This window comes from Tasmannia lanceolata, unplaced genomic scaffold (assembly GCF_043159265.1).
Source record: "Tasmannia lanceolata isolate RefF3 unplaced genomic scaffold, GAP_Taslan_0.1 ptg000007l, whole genome shotgun sequence".
Lineage (NCBI taxonomy): Eukaryota > Viridiplantae > Streptophyta > Magnoliopsida > Canellales > Winteraceae > Tasmannia > Tasmannia lanceolata.
Genome location: NW_027518684.1, coordinates 10983976 through 10991942, shown reverse-complemented (window position 1 = coordinate 10991942; position 7967 = coordinate 10983976). Strand labels below are relative to the sequence as shown.

General features: G+C 37.7%; 1 pseudogene; it reads right to left on the bottom strand.

Annotated features, from left to right (window-relative positions):
• Positions 1–4981: 4981 nt before the first annotated feature.
• LOC143880566 (ribonuclease H2 subunit A-like) lies at positions 4982–7412 on the bottom strand (annotated as a pseudogene).
• Between the last annotated feature and the right edge of the window lie 555 nt (positions 7413–7967).

Here is a 7967-nt window from a genome sequence, read left to right as displayed (position 1 = left end):
CGCACAAAAATATGGGTCAATCTGTGTGTACACTGACACATCAACAACTGTTTCAATAACTAGATACGTGCACATCCTTGCATAGTAGAATCATCAAGAAGATGAAATAACGTATAATGAAACATGTCTACTCACTGTAGATTATCCGACACACCAAACCCTGTAACTGGAATGTTCCAACCTTCAATAGAAGTCACCTAGCATTCATATCATTCAATATTAGGGTTCAACCAATCACTATTAAGTGGTTAAAAGACTCTACCTACCTAATCGGAAAGAAAATGATAAGTCACTCTAGGGTATTTCTTAATATTTTGAAATTAGCATATTTAAATAGTCCCCAAACACCTTTGAAACTATTTTTAACGCAACGAATGTATTTCCAGCATCTCTGTGGAGTACAAGAGCGTCGAAAACAGATAAAAAACGAATAAGTTATGAATTTCTAAAGTTTTTCTGCTTGTGGGAAAAACTGCGTCGTCGAACGTCCGATTTAAGCCCGTTTTCACACTAGATTGGCTCTAACTTACACGTTTTATATCGGATTTGGGCGCTGTTGGAGAGCTTGGAACGAGGAGCTTCCCAAGAGGTCAACAACCTCGCCGAAATCTCACCGAAACTTTTTCAAAATTAGGAAACGAGGAAATTCTCCTACTCTTTAACCCTAATCTTTATCAATTGAAGTTTTCTTCGCACGACCCTAGTCTTCTTATGGAAAACCTAAGGTTTGATCTCTTGTTTGTGATCTTAACCATAAATCTTCCATCCAATCTTTGACAAGGTCCTTTGGATGGGAATTTATCTAACCCAATCACAAACCCTAGATCAAATCCATCAAAACCCAATCTCTTATGAATGACTAACACAAGATATGGAGAAATCAATAACTAAACTCGTAGAATTTAGATTTTAATTCGATCACATATTTTTTGGAAGGCGAATTTCTTCTACAAGCCTCCCACACGCTTTCTCCTTCAAGCCTCCCAACGGTTTTCTCTTTTTAGGGTTAATTTGTGAATTTTGTGGCTTAAGTGTATATCTACAAACTCTTATTAAGAATTCCAAATTAGTACATTTTGGAAACCCTAATTTATTCCAACTAGGAGGCGTATTAATCTCAATTAATTATGGATGAAAATCCTTATTTTAGTTAAATTAAATAAAAGACCGAAATACCCTCCAAAAATGTTTTCACGTTTTGGGGTATTTCATTGGTACCTTTGAGCGTGGGGGTTCTTATAGGTAGAGGAGCTCCTACACTGTAATTTGGTGTGAGTACCACGTGTCGTGGTCTCGCTGGTGGAGGGGTGATTATGGCATTACGCCGTATGGAAAGTTGGCGCATGTCAAGGGAGCGGGAGACATGGGGATACAAAGGCACACTTTTGCCAAGGTCTTGGGGGGATTCCCTATTTTATCCCCAACGAGTATAGACAGAAGCAAACTGCAATATTTAGTCAAGCAACCGTCAACCGTTTCTAAAACTGTTGAGGGCTAGAAACCCCAGTACTTCAAGAATTTCTCTAGAGGGTTTGTAACAATATTTATTCTAAAGAAATTGTATGATATTCACCCCTTTTATCCCAAATGGGTTGTTCTCGTTGGGGGTAAATAGGAGGTAAAATATTAGTTACTCCAAGAGAAAAAAGCGGTGGTAAGCCCAATGGCAATAAGTTGTATGGCTCACTTATCGTGAGGGGTATGTGACTTACGCCCTCACAAGCCATTTGCCCCAAAATAGGGTAACTCTCACACCCCCTTGGAGACAGTCATTGAAACTGAGTAAGCCGCATATTCTCACACACGCACACACACTGTTGGAGATTTTCGACGGTGGAGATGTGGAAGAAAATGATGCTTCAAGGCGCACTGAGATTTTGCTTTCATTAAGACGATATTCGCCCCCACTATAGCGTGCAAAGGGGAACACGAATTTGCCTCCAAGACACAATGAAGCCCGATGTTTTCTACACCAATTGTTTGTTGGCGCTTGGCACTAAGCGGAAACAAACTCAAAATACCCTTGGATTTTGCAAGTCTTTGAGAAACTAGTTTATGTTTTCACGAAAAAACATATAACTAGATATAAATCAACTAAAAGGGAAAACAAAGAGTATTTAAAAAACTATAAGAAGGAGAAGAAAATGACAAGAATCGGTTTGGTTGCCGGGTTTTTTTCTTTTCTTGGGATTTATGTGGGTAAAGGTAGGAGACAAAAGAGGGGACAAGCATTAATTAGAGAAAGATATTATGATGAGTAGAGAGAGAGGGTAGAGAGAGAAAGAGAGACCACCATTTTCAAGACAAGATTTTGCTGATGTCAGCAAGAAAAAGTTGATGTGACCACTAAATATTCTCCCACATAAATCCTAGGAAAAAAATAAACCCAGCAACCAAACAGATCATTTTCCCACAATGGAATCTCGGTTATCCACACGAATGGTGAATTATGGTCTATTTATTGACCTTCTGGTGACTTTTCACATAGAAACACAGCCTTTCATAGCACCTTATCACTATGGGGGGCTTATTTCACCTTTAAATCATACCATATCGCGTTTCAATGGTCTAGATCACTTACGGAGTGACTCTTGGCTTATTTAAAAACCCCATAACCATTAGATTGTGACCAATCACAAATCAGCGGCTCGGATCACAAGTGCGTCAGAAGGCTCCCAAAAAGCCTCTTTCTTCTTTTTCAAAACACCCATTTTGCCAAAATGAAACCATTTTATTTTAAAAGTCATTTTCAAAAAACACTTTTATTTTGAAAATCTCTCTCTCTCTCTCTCTCTCTCTCTCTCTCTCTCTCTCTTCAAGTCCTTTGTTGGGGTTCCACACAAAAGCAAATAGCCCTGCATCGGATAAGTAAATGGGGGTGTGGATGAGTTATAAGGAAATGGGCACCCTCTCTCTAACGGCTAGCTTTTAGGGGTGAATTCTACCCTGTTAAATTCCCTACAATTGGTATCAGAGCTCAGGCGTGGTAACCTCGGTTTGCCTCCGAGGGTGGGAATGTCCCTCGGGGAAGATCTCAGAAACCCCGGTGTAGTATCTCGTGGTTCCTATGTTGCCGCCGCGTGGAGGGACGAGAATGTCTACGTTGCTTCCGCGTGGAGGGGGAGATTATTGGGGTTCCACACAAAAGCAAATAGTCCCACATTTAAGGTTTCAAATTTCGACCGAAATCCAAAATTTCAGGTTTCGGTCGATAGCGAAACCGAAATCGGTCATACACGAAAGAATAGTTTTTTTCAGCCGAAATTTCGTCTGAAAGTTTAGGGATTTCACCAAAAAATATGGATTTTTGATAATTATTTAATATTATCCCGAAATTTCAGCAGAAATTACCAAAATTTTCAAAATAAAATAGGAGAAAAAATACTAAAATTTGGAATTTCTGCCAAAATTTCAGTTTCGGTGAGGACCGAAATGCATTCCGAAACCGAAATTTGAAACCTTGCCCACATCGGATAAGTAAATGGGATGTGAATGGGTTATAAAGGAATGTGCACCCTCCCTTTAACGGCTAGCTTTTAGGGGTGAGTTCTAACCGGTTAAATTCCCCACATCCTTTCTCTTCAGAGTCTTGTGGTTAGGAATGTATTATGTAGTGAGGCCTGCTTGTTTTATCGAAACCGTTCATCAGTGGTCCAGGCTGTAGATTGACCGTAACTAAAAAATATTCTCGAGACAAGGATCCTAGCTCACCAATCTGTCTTTTGTAAAATGGATGGCTTAGAAAATGTTATACAATTAACCTTACAACATGTGATTATTGGAACATTGGAAATAAAAAAACCCCTCTTAATTTACTATGCTAGTAGAACAACATAAATTGGTTTAAGGGTAAACCAATGCAAGGGAATTAGATTCCTCCAAAATGGTTTACCCTCAAACAGGTTACCGTCTGGTATTTACCCTCAAACAGGGAATTAGATTCCTCCAAAATGGTTTACCTAAACTTTTATTTGGTATTTACAATCGGAACTCTTACCACATAAGCCTTCTCCATCGTACGCCATCGACAATTCCTCAAGGACAGAAAACAGAACGTTACAAAATAGACCTCATATAAAAAGATGTAGATAACCCAAATCCTATCTACATGAATCTGATCTATCAGTAAAATTCCACGCGACTTTGATTCTATATTGCTCTGTTTCTATCTACATAAAATGGACGTAAAAATAATAATTTTACACCTAGTTTTAAGTTAAAAATGTGGGTAAAATTTGTTTTGCACCCATTTTAATACGAAAGGAATGGGACCTCCGGAAAAAAATGTTCACAATTGCTTTGTATCTATATTTCATCTGTAAAATCAGCACAACAATTTGGTCGAGCTGTTAATGGTACACAAATACATTTCAGGAATTATAATCTATGTTCCCAAAACCCAATTCAAAGATCAACCGGGATGGTTCGAAAGATCAGAACATGTGGGAACAACAAATATATAGATAGGGATATAGCAGAAAAATTTGACTCTTTATTCCTCTATACTATATCAGGCATTTCTGGAGGACAAATTGGTTATATGATCCTCATGGTGAAAACACATTTCACGTAGTAACTAAATGAACTCTTCCCACCAAAGAGATACTGTAATCCAAGTAGTGAACAGCATAAGGGTGTGCAGTGACTGCCAAACTGTGACAAAGTTTGTATTCAAGGTTTTTGACAGAGAATTGATCGTTAGAGATTGCATCATGTTTTTCATCATTTTATAAATGGGTTCTGTTCTAGAAAAGATTATTGGTGAGATGAAGGCAATTACTTGCACTGGAAACTTATCAATCCACTTATACTATCCATGCTCAAGAAAAATAAAAAAGTTTTGCCAGGAGCTAATAATTTACTCTACATTAACAAGACTTCTCTTCGACAAATTCTGATCACATCTAGATCTAGTAAATGGAATCCAGATTAACACGGGGAGGGAGAAGATCCAGTGGCCATGGAGCAGGAAAAGATCACGTCATTTGAAATGAGTGATTTGCTCAAGTTTGCGGGTCATTTGAAAAACTTACAGCGACCTTCACCGCTTGACTCAATTTCCTCAGTCTTCCTCTTATATCCAGTGAAACCGACACTACCCAATTTCCGTTGACGCTTGCCACTCCTTTCATCAGAACCATCTTCATCCAGCTTATCAGACTCCCTAAACAACCTCATCGTATCAAACATCAGGAATAGTACAGAAGCTAAAGGAAAGCATTAATTGGATATAAAGATAGACAATTCCCCAACAAAAATAAGCTAGCAACAAGTTAAAGATGGACTTAAAAAGTATTAAACAATCTGATATGGTTTAGACTCACTTTACAACCTCAATAATGTTCTCAAAGTAGGGAGTGCAGGTACCCCAACTGAAGCGAACCAATGTGGGGAATCCAAAGTTCCAAACACTGGATGGGTGTGATTCTTCAACCAGGCTTTAGTTTCAGTATCTGAGAACAACTTACCAAACAAAGTAATCAGAAATACACTGATTTGAAGAGGCAGAGATAAAACGAATGCACAGTTTTAGTTACTGGTTCCTAGGGAGCAACTCGGGTCGATTTTGGGAAATTTGGTTGAGCTTTTACAATAAATTAAGGTCGGGTTCGGTTTGATTTGATTCCATTTCATTTTTAGCAAAAGCTCAACCCAACCCGGTCCAAGTTCCCCCCTTACTGGTTACCTCTAGGATATCCAGATCCGAAGTTCCTATGCATATTCTCTGCTGTTTCATCAAGCACCCAGTCACGCAAGGCTCTGTCCCTGGTCACCTATATAACCAAGATATTGTCAAGATGGAAGGAAGACAATTTCCCATGAGAGCTTCAATGACGAGCTTCCAAAGAAGGGGACCAAATACCTTAGCGACTATGCTTGCTCCACTAACAACTGGGTAGAGACTATCAGCCTTTTTTGCAACCACAAATTTGACACCAGGAAATCGTTCAGACAGTTTTATTCTGTACTTCTCTGCATCTCCAACAGTATCCGCATAGACCTCCAGGAATTGCAGGTAAAAATTGAATGTTAATATCTCAGCATTTAGAAGGGAAATGAAGAGAGAATAATTCAATATTAGCTGAAAGAGTAGTTTACCTCAGTTAGTAGAACTCCCATGTCCAGAACCCTAGTGACAAGGCCAATAGCTGAATCATGTGATATATCATTCAGGTTTATTTTTGTCTTGTCAAAACAAGAATAAAAAGGAATCTCATGTTAATATGGATCAAGCAAGTAAAGTACATGGGAGGTTAAATGTGGACATTGGTCATCATATACTAACTTTTTCAGCATCTTAGCTGAGAGCTCCTTTGGATCAATAATATCAACAGCCCATCCAATAGACTCGTCAGCCTTTAAATTCTCAAATAATTCCTCCCTCTTTTCTTCTTTTAGAGTCTTTGAATCTATTAAAAATGAAACAAAAAGCAAACAAAATCAAGTACAAATGTACAATTAAAAATTCGGTTCATGAACTTAATTGAAGTAAATTTAATTCCATCTTTTGTATTTAGTTTTTCCCCAGTGGTGATGGCATTAGTTCATCTGCTGCTACAAGTGAATGAGCATGCGAGTCTGTGCTTTAGAGTTTGCCGGACAATGAATTACTGCTCCTCTTGTGATTTCCCTAAAAAGTTTACTGCAGGATGACAACCATTTTATGTAAACTGAAGCCAATATAGATGACCTACAATAAGAAAACTGCAATTAAGAAGCCACACCAAGAAACCATATCCTACATGTGTTCAAATTTATAACGTTACTTTCATTTGTTCATGTCGCATGGCTTCCACCTTACAGTTGATAACATTTGAGAATCTATTGAAAAGTTTCATATCCAGATCCAAAAATATTCTTGATATTTTAAGAGCCCATAACAAAGTTGGTATAATGAATCGAAATAATACTCACATCCCACAAAATGGAATAGAACTATGGATAGGATATGAAGATTCCATTGTTTAAGAAGAAGAGGGTAATGCTGGAGCAACGGATGGTGGTTATTCAAAATTTTAATCTGGATGATTTCTTAGAATGAAATAGCAGCATATGCAGATTCAAAAAGAAATTCCTGGCAATATCTGATTGACTAAATTAAGACTGAAAAAAGGAGCGGATATCCACAGTCCCTTGTATTGATGTTGGAACTGCTTCCTTTATTTTACACTAATCTTATTGGTTGATACAGTTCCCAACAAGATAGTCACAGGAAGTTTAAAATGAGTGCCAATGTCGAAACAAGGGGTTCATATATCATCTACAGAAAAAGTATATTTGGCTAGGAATCAATAGGCTATATAAGGAAAAACATTTACATTCATTTCCATAAATCCTATATGTGTGATTAATCATGGTTTTCCTCTGCCATTCAAAAATAAATCACAGTCTTCCTCAATTACGATGTCCATTGTTGCTATGTGTGGATTGTTTCCAAAGCAGTTAGACAGTTTTAAAACTGTATTGCGTGGAAATGAGGCTTGAAGATTAGATTTCAAATAAAAAATAGAGAATGGTTATTCACAGGGTTGGACAAAGGGAAAAGAGAACTTTAATGTTGAGTTTTTCTTTTTAAGGAGATTAGAGAGAGGGTGAGAGTTTTTTCTCTTGGTATTTTTTCATCTAGTGTGGGGAAGAAGAAGACGTTGAGGTATTCTTAGTTTTCTCTCTTGTGGTTTCCTTTTGTAATGTAAAAAGGGGGGTTGTCTTTCTTGCATAAAGAAAGGGTTTGAGAGAGAGAGAGAAGTGTATCCACAGAAGAGAATAGGAAGGGATACAGGTTAATGGTTGTAATCTTGTTATCTTTTCACCATTTCAAAAAAAAATCTTGTTATCTTTTCTCTAATAGTGGAAGAAGTGATCTCACGCATGGATGTAGGCCATTGTGCTGAACCATGCAAATTCGTGTGTTCTATGTGTGTCACTCTCTTGTGATTATTATAGTTACTTTCAGTTTGACTTTGATT